Here is a 15,110-nt window from a genome sequence, read left to right on the forward strand (position 1 = left end):
ACAAACATGTTCTGGTCTGGACGGACAGCACCACAGTGGTAGCCTAAATAAATCACCAAGGCAGCCTGCGTTCACTGGGCGTTCCATCAGGGCAGTTCACCTTCCTGGTGTGGACAACAGACTTCCTGTCCAGAGGAGCTCCAGACAGCTCGGTGTGGAGGCTGCATCCTCAAGTAGTGAAACAGATTTGGCAGAGGTTTCGACCTGAACGAGGCGACCTCTTTGCCACAGCCGAGTCTACTCATTGCCCCCTGTGGTTCTCCATGGAGAGAGACGGGGGGCCCCCTGGAAGTAGACTCGCTAGCTCACCCCTGGCCACAGGGGCTCTTGTATGCGTTCCCTCCGTTACCATTAATACCCCTGACACTAGAGCGGATCAGGGTGGAGAGAGCACAGGTTCTGCTGGTTGCAACCAGATTGCGGAGACGCCCCTGGTTTGCTGTCCTCTCCGACATGTTGTCGAATCATCCGTGGCAGCTCCCACTGCTCAAGGACCTCCTGAACCAAGCGCAGGGGCTATTATGGCACCCGAACCCAGCCCAGCTCCAACTCTGGGTCTGGCTGTTGAATGGAGCCGTCTATTCATACGAGGTCTGCCAGATGCAGTAGTAGAAACACTACAGTCTGCTAGGGTGCCGAGCACTAGAGCCAGTATTCATATAAATGACTTGCCCGATTGAGACGATTTTAACCTTTTTACAACACCTGTTTGATGCAGGAAAATCAGCGTCCACTTTGAAGGTATACCTGGTAGCGATATCAGTGTGCCATGACAAAATTGACACTATGTCCCCTGTGGCACATTTCCTGGCAGTGCAGTTTCTTAAAGGGGCTCGGAGGCTTCGTCCTCCCATGAAAAGTATGGTCCCCAAGTGGGATCTAGAACTGGTACTGCGGGCCCTTATGGGTCCCCCATTTGAACCCATGGCATCAGCAGAACTGCGCTCTGTTTCATTAAAAGTGGCATTTGTAAAAGCCATTACATCTGTCAGACGAGTAAGTGAGCTTCATGTGCTGTCCATCGATGACACATGTATGGCTTTCACTAGAAGTGACTCGCGGGTAACTTTAAGAACAAATCCCTCCTTTTTGCCAAAGGTGGTATTCCATATTAACCAATCAGTGGTTTTGGAAACTTTCAGTCCTCCCTCGTATGAGTCAGAGGAGGACCGCAGACAACATACGCTATGACCAGTTCGGGCTCTGTTGTTATTTGGATAGAACGGCGTCCTGGAGACAGTCCAACCAGCTGTTTGTCTGCTACGGGTTCCGCTCTAGAAGTCAGGCCCTGTCGAAGCAACGTCTAGCGCATTGGGTGACAGATGCGATACGCTTGGTGTATGAACAGACGGACTCCCTGTTACCGGGGGACATTACATTACATTTTGGTACAGCTTTCCCATTCGGTAATGGTTGTCATTCGAATTGAAAGGGAATGTTAGGTTATTACCATAACCCTGGTTCCCTGAAAAAGGGAATGACAACCATTACCCTTTTTGAGGTCGTGTCCCCAGATGAAAGAAAATGGCGATGTGCAACAGGAGGTGGGAGGGACTTCCCCCCTCACAGCAGGCCACTGATAGGGACGCTTTTGTATATTTGCTCAGAGATTGATAGTCAGAGAGGCTCTTCCCGTTCGGTAATGGTTGTCATTCTCTTTTCAGGGAACCAGGATTATGGTAATAACCTGACGATATCTCTCAAGCAGGGACTGCACCATCTAGCCCTCTTCAGCTTCATATTTTTACTTGATGTTTGAGTTTGTGCTTCAGGGTGATGTTTCCTTACTGGGTTGAATCTGAATTTGAAAGTATGTATAGCATAATTACAAAGAAATTAGTTCTAGGACTAGAAGGCCTTTGCCTAACCTGACAATCAATGTACTGTGTGCTTGCAAATAGTTATGCTTATTGATCCATTAATAGCCAGTAGGTGTTTTCAGTGTTTTGGGGGGGAACTCCTTTTTTCATAACAATTCGTAATTGTTTGTGTTTTGTTTCACAATTTATTATGAACATTTTCAAATCAATCCTACAAGTCATTCACCAGTAATGAAACAGAAGCTTTCATATAGACACCCAACCCTAACCCTAACCCACCCAATCCATAACATGCAATTAATATCCGTAAAATTCACAAGTCTACTAATAGTCACAAGAGACTTTTTGCATAAGAGACATTTTGTATAACTGTAACTGTAACAAAAACCTTAAAACATGTTGTTCCTTCATAGGACCAGCCCTTGACCTGTTTAATTAAATATTTTAGTACAGTCAATTTAATTATGATGGCCAAAGGTGTGACATATTTTAAATGTTAACAGCCAAATTCTGGAATTTCTAAAACTGTGCTTTAAAAACATCTTTCTAAGAGTCATAGCTCAAGTTTCTGAAATGAACATGGTGAATCAAAATGTGACAGAAGAAAAGTATTGCCTAAAACCCCACCTGTAATTAAGGATTTGAATATCACAGAGACTGGTCTTGAAGGAGTCCTGTTTGGGATGCTGGATCGGGAGACGGACAAGAAACTCTGCTTTGACATTCATGACACTTTGGGACACATGCTGTCCTCCCTGGCTGTTGAAAAACTATCCCACTGGCTAAAACTATGCTAGGATGTCTTAGTTGTCTCTACAGGTGAGAAGGTACTTACTATATTTCTTGAACTGCTTGTCCAAGTGTGATTTAAAGATGGCATAATTTAATCCTTGTTATGTTCTCTGGGGTTTTGAAATGTAGGTCATGCTGACCTACTGTTGCATGAGTTCTGGTGAAATGAAGGCAATGCTCTGGGGAAACAATTTGCCTGAATTTCATTAAACTTTCAGTATCCAGTCAGAAAAATTCCATTCTTGACAGTCTACTGATACAAAAAAAAAATGTAACGCTTTTGTTACCTTTAGAGGTCGGTACTGCGGTTCCTCTTCAAGTTGGGAAGGAGGAAGACTTGGAGAAGAAGGAAGAAATGGACGATGACATCATGTTTACAGCACTGGGAGAGGATGACAAGTCCATGTTCTCTGTTGCGCCTCGCTGGGTGACACGTGTGTTTGCGGCTGACTGTCTGTGCCGCGTCATTGTGCTGTGTGAGAATGCAGACAAGGTGCACTTTGACCTGGCAGCTGCCCGTTCAGCCAAACTCAAGAACCCAAAAGGTTAGAAACCTCCTTTTGTGAAAGGCTAATATTACAAAAATATTTTAAACAGGCAAAAAGGCTCTGCATTTGATAGTAAATCAGTGTTAACTAGGAGATTTAGACAACACTGAGGGGTTATCTGTGTCTGAAATCCCTTCTGTTGCTGTGTTATTTTGGGCCCTCATTTGCAAAGCTTTTAATTTAGGTGTTAAAATGTTTTCGGGGCCTGATATTTTTTGAAAATAGTATCTGATATTCATGAAACTGTTCTCTGTTTTTTTTTTTTTTTTTTTTTATTTCTTTTGTACATCAAAACAGATGTTGAAAAAATATTCTTTATATAACTGATGTCCAGGTAATACTATAGAAAAGCGGACTAATACTCATGAAATCTGGTAATTTTTTTTTTTTTAAAAACTCCAAAAAATAGCTGCAAAGTTGCTTGTTCTAACAATGTTCTCTTACATAATTAAAAATTTAGAGAACAAAATTAGTAAGCAGTAGGAAATGATTCATATTGAGAGGTAGTTGTGTTTATGTAACCATATCTGCATAAGTAAGCCAATGATTAGGAATACAGTAGAATTGGACCAGTCTGAAACCTTTTAAATTTCATGTAAAATATTAATTCTCCAAGAAATTACAATATTTGTATATATTCATATTTACAGTACTCATTTTAAATGTAATAAAAAAATTTAATTTTTTTTTTTTTGCCAGTCGATGCGGAGCGACTGGCAACCCCAGGCAATGCGGAGGCATCCTTGGGCGAAGCGTGGCAGGCATCCTTGGGCAAAGCGAGGCAGGCATCCTTGGGCAAAGCGAGGCAGGCATCCTTGGGCAAAGCGAGGCAGGCATCCTTGGGCGAAGCGAGGCAAGCATCCTTGGGCGAAGCGAGGCAGGCATCCTTGGGTGAACCGAGGCAGGGAGTCAGGCCAAGCTGGGGTGTGGGTGTTGGCCCTCGTCTCAGCCACTGCGGCCGGGCGGTTCTTCCCAGTGCTTCCCTCAGCAGCCTATACAAGGGCTGCTGAGGACCGCCAGCATCTAGTCCTGGTCCTTCTGGTGCAGGGAGAGGCAGCTCCTGCTCCTCTCACCCTGATGGAGGTGGAGGCAGAGGCAGCTCCAGCTCCTCTCCTCGTGTTGGTGGGGGAAGTGCTACCAGCAGGCATTCACCCTCTGCTGGTGGGGGAAGTGATACCAGCAGGCATTCACCCTCTGCTGGTGGGGGAAGTGATACCAGCAGACACTCACCCTCTACTGGTGGACAGGGACCCAGCAGGCATTCACACTCTGCTGGTGGAGGAGGCAGAGGCAGCTCCTGCTGCTCTGCGCCTGCTAGTGGAGGTGGCGGAGGCAGAGGCAGCTCCTGCTGCTCTGCGCCTGCCGGTGGAGGTGGCGGAGGCATGTAGTCTCTTGGCGGTGGAGGTGGCGTGTAGTCTCCTGGCGACGGAGGTGAGAGTTGCGGGTAGTCTACCCTTGTTACAGGGGACTGGTGCGTCTCTCCCTCACTTGCAGGGGACTGGTGCGGCTCCGGAGACAGCGGTGGGACCTCTCCCTCTGGCGCTGGAGACGGCAGCAATGGCTCCTCTCCCTCTGGAGGCAACACCAGCAGGCATTCTTCCCCTGTTGGTGTAGACGAGGCGCTGTTAAATCCCACTGCTGACACCACGTGTCACAGAGACAGCCGAAGTGGGCTGCTTCAGAACCGGGAAAAGGAATTGGAGAGGGATGCCCTCCTGCGCTTACTTCACTTTGAGAACTTATGGCAAGGAGAGCAGTCCAACTCACCTGCCAGCGCCCTGGTTGAGTGATCAGGCCCTAGGCACCTGGTGCAGGAGAAATGTTTGTCCTGCCTGGGGAGTTTTGCCGCACACTGGTCACACTGGTGAAAGCCAGCAGAGAACCCTGTGCAGTGCACTGAAATGGCGTGAGCATCTGAGCAGCCTATCGGCGTCGGTGACATCTTGTGTGCACCGATCGGTGTCGGTGCCGAACAGAGCGTGGACGAGGCCGGGCTATTAATCTGTGCCGAGTGTATTGGCGTTGGCAAGAAAACGATTAACCAAGTTAATCGGTGCCGAGGTCGGTGCCGAGGGAGACCGCGATCGTTGCCATGCTGATGTAGCCGAGTCAATCGGCGTCGGCGTCGATGGTAAGAGCAGCCGTGCTAGGAAAGCCCGAGGCTTGGGAGGGGCATGTAGGCCCGAATTGCAAAGTAGCTGAGGCTGAGTAAATCGGCATAGGGGACGACGCCGCAAGTCCTCGGAGTCACCCTACAGCACCACAGTAGCTCACACAACGGTAATTTTAACTACACAAGGTAGTAAAAGAGAGTTACGGCTACTTGCCAATCTCAAAAGGGGTTGAAACCAGCTCTAATCAGTAATACTGACGCTCTAATCAGTAATACTGACGCAAGGCAAGAGCAATCTCAAAAAACACTCGAGAGTGTAACTTACCATGTGAATAAATGTGTAGGCTTGAGGAAACAAACAAATCAGCCAATTTCCAGAACAAAGACGCACGATGCAATCTATGACCTGACTCGGTTTACTGAGAGAGAAAATAGCGATTTGCTACTGTGAGGACGACGCTCTTCAACAGGAGGTGGGAGGGACTTCCTCCTCACAGCAGGGCCCTGACAGGGCAGCTTTTTTATATTTGCTCAGTGATTGACGTTCAGAGAGGGCTCTTCACATTCAGTAATGGTTGTCATTCTGCTTGTAAGGGAACTGGATTCTAGAGCGCCATTCTAAGATGTGAGGACGCTGTAATACCAAACTACATTTGTGTATCCTCTAATATCCCAAAATGCTTTGATATGTTTGGTGAAGGACTCCTCACTAGGTATTCATTTTTATGCTTAAAAAAAATAAATCTGTCAGGACATATCTGTTAAATTAATAGGGAAAATAACAAAAGCACAAAGTTAAATTTGGTGATTGCAAAAATGAAATGCGAGTTATAAGTAGGATCGGGTATGAACATTTCACCTAATTTGTCAGCTCTGTTTGAAATATAGTTAAGGGGACCATAGTTATGCTCAGGCAAGATATGAAGGTAAAAACAAAGATGTGTGTGTTCACATTTACTTTTCCAAAAGACTACTTTTATTTATTTTTAGCAATATGGACCTCTATTAATATGGGACATAACACATAATTTTAAAATAAAATGGGGATACTGTCATTAATTTCCACTGTTCATTGTGCTGCTAAGAACTGTAACCAAACTATTTTAATAGTGTGTGTATACATTAAGCCAGAATAAACATGAAACAGTACTTCAGTGTGAACGCTTTCAGCTGGATTACTTAGAACAATTTCGAGTATGGTTCTCAAGATCAGTTATGTAGTGTGGACAAGGCCTAAAACAGCAACGAGAAACAGAAATTATCATGTAGGCTAGCTTTAGGATTGCTTGGCTGTTAGCAAAGCAAAATCCATAACAACTTTCAGGACTTCCTTTTCCACCTATAAAAAAACACTTAAGTCCTTTCTTAAAGTTGAAAATACTGATATGTTTACATTGTTGTATTTTTTATTTTTTCATTGCTACCTCAACTGGTGGATCGTGGAGCCTGCTGAGATCCACCAAAACTGATCTCAGTACTTGGTGTATTGGCCACCACTGTTTAAGCTCTACATTTTACGTAGTTGCAGGTGTGCATTACTTGGATCGGCAGCGGAGTGGTGAGCGACCTGAACGACCTGCGGAGAGTTCACAACCTTTTGGTGTCCTCCCTTGACAAGGTGCAGTCTGGGAAGGGCTCCTCCAGCCAGCTCTAGAGTGAGAGCGCCACCACCATGGAGAAGCTAGCTGTCCTGAAAGCCTGGGCTAAGGTAAGCAGAATACCCCACCAACATAATCACCAATTAACATACGACCAATATATATATATATATATATATATATATATATATATATATATATATATATATATATATATATATATATATATATATATATATATATATATATATATATACACACACACACACACACACACACACACACACACAGTACTGTGCAAAAGTTTTAGGCAGGTGTGAAAAAATGCTGTAAAGTAAGAATGCTTTCAAAAATAGACATGTTAATAGATTATATTTATCAATTAATTAAATGCAGAGTGAGTGAACAGAAGAAAAATCTACATCAAATCCATATTTGGTGTAACCACCCTTTGCCTTCAAAACAGCCGATGAAGATATTGTCAGCCAGCTTTCGGGTAGTGGTTAGAATGACCAGCAAAGCTCTAAGTTCCCCTTTAAGTTTAAGTTTTTACCATCCATGCTGAGGATGAGGTAAACAGACAGCCCTTGTTTTATCCCCTGCTGTGTTGGCACTGAACTCTGCTGGGGGAAAAAAATAACAAAGACATGAAGGACTGCTGTGCTGGAAGTAGTTTATCTTGGGTTGTCTGTCATAAACTGTACTATAAAATAAAATTTGCTGTGTACATTAGTTTGTAATACATGCTGGATTGAGGGTGCAGTCTCTTAGGGGTGTCACATATACATAGCCAGAGTTGCGCATTTCTTTATTTATTTTTTGAGCGGTGGTAGAAAAAAATACCTTTACATTTCTTTATTGAGAACGGCATTTATTAAAAAGCTGATATCTGAGTGATGCCCAGTGAAAACACAACAGTCTAAGTTTTACATCAATATCTCTTTGGGCACATACATAATGTTATTTACATTTTAAATGGTGAGCAGATAGGTTTATTGATTGTTTGAGTAGTATTGTTCCTTGGGATAACAAAATACTGAGCTCAAGTCATGTGATTTCATACAAACGCCAGGTGCTCAGTGTTTGGTATTTGAGCTGATAAAATTGCAAGAAATGCAAGAAAAGAGAAAGATACGACCATGCCCCGCTTGAGTAATGAAGATCGCCTGGTTGCTATCACCACGATTCAACAATCAGCAGACTAGTCCAGACAACCCAGAAAACCGCCTCTGTGAGGGACAGGCCACGTTCTGAAAGGCAGAGGGTCACCACACCGGCCCAGGACTGTCACATCCGACTGATCCATCTGCGTAATCATTTTCAGACTGCAGTGGTTACAGCATGAGAAATTCCATGCATCAGCAAAGTGACTCTAGCTGGCTGTCTGCATGAAAATAATTTGCATGCTCTGAGGCCGTTCAGTGGTAACATGTTGACAGCTGAGAGACAAAATCGCCATCTTCTGTGGGGGCCAGAGAATATGTGCGGTGGCGGCAGAGAGTGTGGTGGAGTGTTTTATTCACAGATGAATGCCGTTTTGCCCTTGACAGAACTGATGGAAGACAACGTGTGGAGACGTCGTGGTGAGCGTTATGCTGACTGTTGAGTTGCACAGAAGATCACCATTAATGCAAATTGAGGGCAGCCTTACTGCTATAATATATAACCTTACGTTCTTCTCTGCACTGTTGCATCTCCTGCCCTGCCTGCTGCCACCGGTCACACCTTCTGCACAGCTGTGTGATCTGATGCAGAATATTTATAAATGCATCTTGACAATTCCTGTTGTACCTTTTTCTCTAATACATGTGTCAAGGTACAATGGTATCATCTCTTCTGCTGTGCCCTGCATTGCTTTTGAATTGTTTCATAACACTGGCCCAGTAGCAGTAACTAATAAGTAACCGGGTATTCCATGCAAAAAATGTCCTTCTCGCCACTTTGAAGCGGTAGCACAAATGTGGTATGGATACCTCCTGACACTACCCCAGATTACAAAGGATTGAAAAAAAAAAAACACCACTCTCGCCTCATACTGTTGCAGGTCTTGTGAGGAAGGTTCTGCGTGATTTAAGGCACTCATTTGTGCTGTGTCATGACAAAAATGGCCAGTAATATTTCACTTTTAAAGTGAAATGAAGAAACCAAGAATTACAAGAAGTACAACAAATCAAATAAAGAAAAACTGTATTTTTAATGACAATATTCAGTTCAACATCTATAAATCCCTTTTTTTAAATATGTAACCATTTTTTTCTTAATTCAGTTTTAGGCAGAATGATATTTAATAAAAATGTTTTTTTTAAATAAAAATCCACGTTTTACTTACAGTTAGTTAACCCATTTTATAAGCGCAATAAGGCACTTCAGGCTATGTGATATAATCTAATATCACTATGCCCCGGGTGCGTTATATATAAGAAATTTGTCTTTGAAGTACTTGATAAAGTCACTTGGTCCAACAGAAGACAGGTATGGCAGCACTGTCCTACAGGTCTTGCAAAATAATGATCAGTTTAAATAAGACAGGAAAACATTTTAAAATAAAATTGATGTTTTGTTCATGTTTAAAGAATTTGCATACAACACTATGCGTTTCAGCACAAACATGTCTTCATCAGGTTTGTTAATTTTCAGTGTGGTGAAGTTGTGTAATACAATTAAATACATTTCATCGTTAAAACATCATTTACAGAGATTGACACTTCAGAGGTAATAATTACAAATGTATGAGGTAACAAACTTGTAATTAACAATCAGACAATCAAACAAGGCCCATAGATAATTTTATATTTTAATTTTAATTATTTTTTATGTTTTTGAAAAATGTAATAAATCATTTATAAATAAGAGTTTAAGTTCAAGTTTCGCGTTAGGTTCAACATAATTTAGTGTGTGTATCTAAAACGCTTCCCTTCTCAAAAGCTGTTTTACAATGTTGCCTCCTCTAGCAGATGCTGTAACTTTTTCAGTGCCCATAAATTAAATTAGATGAAGAACCATGGTTAAATTGATTTTAATGTCTAGCTATTGCGTAATCTATATTGTTGTTTCTTATCGCTTCTGTGTGTACTGCAATTCTGACTTAGATTAGGTTTAGTTTGGCCCACATAGATGAGACCACAAGGGCATTTAATCAAGTAAACAACATGTGTTGAATTACAGTTAATAAAACTTTTTATAGGGTGTTTGCGTCCTGAGTATGGATGTGAAAAAAACTTTGTGTTGGAACAGTGAACACATGTACCACATCGGAAGTTATCATGTATTTCAGATTTATTAAGCCAATTTCCAGTATCTGAAAGTGTTTTGTACATAGATGAAACAAATTTATCTTTAATATTACTACCTCTTCTGAACCAGATTTTTGGTAAGGAATTAATGAAATAATGAAGTTGAGGGTTATATTTCAGTATTTTCCAATGTTTGTGTATTATCCTTTTGATATCACTGTACATGTGATTAAATTCAGTTACAAATTAAACGCTATCAGATTTATGTGTATGGACATTTTTATTGATTGTCAGTAGCGCTTCTCGATATTTTTATGTCAGTTCTTTTGAGAGCTGTAGTCTTAATTGTTGAGCGCTTAAGTCTTAATAGTTTGGATGGTATGTTTCTAATCAGATGTTTATGATAGCTATCAGCTCATAATAAAGTTTTTCTATCTGTGGGTTTTCTAAAGGTAGATGTGCTCACTGTTCCAACATCAGAAGTCAAGGGTGTTTATTGAATAAACAATGTCCAGAGCCTGACGGCAAACAACTGTAAATAGTAATGCTGTAGTGATACAGCAACGTGTATCACTCGGTATTTATAATCCCCGGGTTTGAGCAGTAACCAAAAGTCCAGTCCTGCATACCGACATGTAACACAAAACACAGACACAGTTAACAGTGAGTGATATTAGTGCTCGTGGTGCAAAGACAGTTTTCCGATAACAAGGGGGAAAGTGCTGGTGTCTGGGTTTAATGCTGGCTGAACAGCAACAGCTCCGGATCATGTTAGTTGTCTAGAAATGACAAACAACAGTTTTTACTTTCACAGACAGACAGACACAACACTTACTTTTTGGTTTCGGTAAACAACACAGGCTCCTTGTAGGTTGAAACTAACCATTTACCAAGGAACAGAATACTTACACTACGACCCTTTTATATACCCTCCCCCATGACCCTTAGGTTATTGAGCGCATCTGCTCCTCCAGTCCGCGGATGCCACTCCATGTCCCGTCCGGGCCACTGAGTTTGGGTACCGTAGCTCCGCCCCAGTGTCTCATAAATAAGTTTGCATAATTAGGTGCAAAGGAAGAGCCCATAGCAGTGAATATATTCTTACAAAATCTGACAATTAAGATTTCAGCGTAAAGAAAAACTGCGTTACACACTCGAAAAAGCAGGCTAACCAAGTGTAGGTGCACTAAATATTCATAACATTCCCATTTGTGTATTTTTTTTTCTGCAGAAGACACATAACTTTTTATTATTTAGTTTTCTTGAGATAGTATTTATATTACAGTTCTTAGTGCTGAAAGACACAAAAACATAATTCTGGTCTTGATTGACACCTATGGTATCAAAACAACTTGACGTTGTCAAAATATGCCAGATGCGGAGGGCTTCTGAGTGGCACAACCGGTAAAGAAACACTCTGCTTGGAGTGCAGAATGTGCCCTATAGCATGGAGGTCACCAGTTAAAGTCCAGGCTATTCCACTGCCGACCATGGACAGTGCTGAGCCGGCTTGAAATAGAAAATAATTGGGCTTTCCAAATTGAGGAGAAAAAGAGAAAAAAAAAATATGCCTGTTGCTGATGCTTTGACGAGATGCTTCTGTGAAAAGACCTTCACCGAAAACAATAATTTCCGAAGCACTGGAAAAAAAATAATTTACATACAACTCAAAAAATAGCTAAGAATAAGCACTGAAAAATGAAATTAATAAAAACCAAAAAACGGAAGCCCTATCTATAATATACAGTATAAAAGCTGCATATTTCTGTAGCAAATCAATTTCTGTCTTGATAGACAGGACAGTTGACAGGTTTAATAAGAAGATATTGATTACTCTCTGTCTGGGTGAAACTTTGCAGCAAATCACTGAGCAATGGTCATGTAACGTCAAGGCTGCCTGTAGTGGCTCTGACCTTATTGACACTGACAGTGTTGTGTTTCTGTTATGTTTTAGTTTGGTTTTGGTTTTGTTTTTGTCCAATTCTTGTGTACCTTTGTATCCTTTTCGTTAGGTGCAGGCTAAGCGTTACCAGCTTTTACTTTCTGTGTTCCAGCACTCCAACCGGGCCCTGTCGACGCCGTACATCCACTCGCTAGCTCCTCTGATGGTGGAAAAGCTGAAAGCTGTGGAGCAGAGCAAACCCAACAGCAATACTGAGCTGCTAGCTGTGCAGGAGGGAATCAAAGTCCTCGAAACACTAGTTGCCATGGGAGAGGAACAAAACAGTAAGTTAGTTTGCATCTGTAAAACATTGACTACTTAAAAAAACCAGAATGAAATATAGATAGATAGATATCTATCTATCAGGGCCATAGCCAGTTATGAGGCGTCCGAGGCACGGGCCTCGGTTAAGATCATAGGAATATTTTTTTTATTCAGGCTCTGTTACACGTTGCTTTGCCGCAAAATAAAATGCATTTCATCCCTCTTTGTGTTTATACATGAATTCCCAAGTCCTGCTGAGATATCTACAGCCTCATTGCTCTTTAAAATATTTACTGTTTATTTACTTATGTTGAGTGCTTTATGTGTTTAGTAGCTTACTGTCTGTATTTCAATTTAATATCGGTATTTAAAATATATCTAGATTTCTGACGTATGTACCTGCCTTTAAATGTTTTATACCGACTCTATTTTTATTAAAGTGAAACAAGACGTTTAACTAAGACTTCTTTCTACTCCAGTGAGTAACGTGCAGAATAAAGGCAGCGGAATAAAATGAATTGCTGTATATTAAGTAGTACTGTTATAATGCAAACCCATAATAAATCATCACAATCATTATTCATTTTATTAGCAAAGGTGAAGTCTTTGTTTTATGAAACAGTGTTGTAGCTACAACTTCGAAGCAGCAAGGGTAAAGTCATCATCACTGGTTTTAGAAATGTATAGGTGGAAAAATAGTTGAGATTATTTTGTCATTAGTTTAAAAAACTGAGATGGTTTAATGATGCTAATTACAACATTGAAGGCAGGCAGAGTGCTCAGAAATAAAACCAGAAACCCTAAATATCTGTTCTATTGTATTTAGCTGGCCGATTGCGTTCATAGAAGTAAAGTGCTTATTCATTAGTGTCAGAACAAAACTCTATCCATCTTGTCAAACCACTTAAATTCATTTTAGTGCTGAATGTGATTTTATAGTTCATATCAGAAAAAAACTTTATGAAAGCACTCTTGTCATTTCTGTATTTGGATAATAGATTAGGATTTAAAACTAAGTGTAGTGTTTACAACAAATATTGTGGCATTTCTACATTTCTTTTATATTGAATTTGAACATTGCAAAGAAAAAGCAACATAATTGCACTGTACAAAACCACACATGTCACACACTGTACAAAACCACAAATGTAGAACCTCAGGTATAATGGTATCTTATTCAGAAATTAACCTGTTAACTAAAATATTCTATTTAAATAAATAGGATATGAAGACATTATTATATGTTTTCCAAACCCCCCCCCCCCAACGTTTTATATATTGTATAGGTGGATAATGTATATATATATTATATATATATATATATATATATATATATATATATATAATATATTAATATATATATATATATATATTAATATGTGCTTGGATCCTGTCCTGTGACATATACCGAGCAGGCTAAAACCTCATCTATCATTGGAGAGGAATCCTTCAGTCGACTGTTGCCCTAACATCCTTACACCACAGGTTAATAGTCTCAGCCTGTCATGTGACGGATTCAGATCACATCCCAACCCTTCTTAAAGGAACGCCTTTCTCCCCTGCACTCTACACAAGAGAAAATGGCTGAAAACCGAATGTTTGAGTTAACAGAAAATCAATTACAAAACATACTACAAAAGAAAGATGCTCAAAACACTAAAATGGTGATTCAAATATCACTGTCAATGTTCTTCTGACTTTCTGAAATTCAAACAAATTCAACTCGACGAAAACAAATATGACGGGCTGGATATAAACTGGATTATGCAGCAGTCAGCAAATTAGACAGAGACAGAGAAAAACTATACGGTATGAATAACATTTTCTGTTTTTATTTATTTATTTATGTACTCATGCTATATCAGCTATTTAATCATTAATGTATATCAATTTATTTGCATATGCTGTATCAGCTATATTTAAACAAAATATAAAGTTGTATTTTTCTTGACCTATTCATGTATTAAATATGTACTTCAGACTCAGATCTCCTTTTATGCTTCTCTTTAATACAACAATGGCTTTTGTTGTTATCCCTCTTTCTGGTAATTAAGCATCTTGGGAGGAGAGCTTATATCTAATTTGAAATCTGCATATACAGTACCAGTCAAAAGTTTGAGTACACTTTCTGGAAACTAGGTTTTTTTCATAATTGACAATGTTTTACGTTGTATACGTTTCTGTAAATACTTGAAAATGAAAACACATGTTACAATATACAAAACAAAACATAAGGAGTATCAAAGCCATGTTCAAGAAAATTGAAAATTGTCTCTAAATCTTGGATTCCTCAAAATAGCCACCCTTTGCCTTAATAACAGCCTCACAAACATGAGGCATTCGGTTAACAAGTTTCAGCAGGAAATCACCGACATGTCTTCCCAGCTCTTCTGCAGCAATTCCCAGAGATGTAGGGCACTTGTGGGTAGCTTTGCTTTGACTCTTCTGTCCAGTTCGTCCCATACAAGTTCTACGGGATTGAGGTCTGGAGACTGGGCAGGCCAGGTCATTAGATTGAGTTGTCCTTCACTTTCCTTCTTCGCCAGATAGTTCTTGCACAACTTTGAGGTGTGTTTCGGGTCATTATCTTGCTAAAGAATGAAAGACTGCCCAACTAGCCGTAATCCTGATGGAGTGGCATGCCTCTGAAGTATGCTAGGATAGCCATGCTGGTTGAGCTTGCCATGGACTTGGTAAAGATCACCAACTCTGTCACCAGCAAAGCAACCCCAGACCATGACACTGCCTCCTCCATGCTTGACAGTGGGAACCACACATGCAGAACTCATGCACTCACCCT

General features: G+C 40.8%; 1 pseudogene; it reads left to right on the forward strand.

The window, feature by feature from the left end:
• LOC121317679 overlaps positions 1 to 3,162 on the forward strand; it is a 32,508-nt pseudogene extending 29,346 nt beyond the window's left edge.
• Positions 3,163 to 15,110: the final 11,948 nt, after the last annotated feature.

This window comes from Polyodon spathula, chromosome 6, assembly GCF_017654505.1.
Source record: "Polyodon spathula isolate WHYD16114869_AA chromosome 6, ASM1765450v1, whole genome shotgun sequence".
Classification (NCBI taxonomy): domain Eukaryota; kingdom Metazoa; phylum Chordata; class Actinopteri; order Acipenseriformes; family Polyodontidae; genus Polyodon; species Polyodon spathula.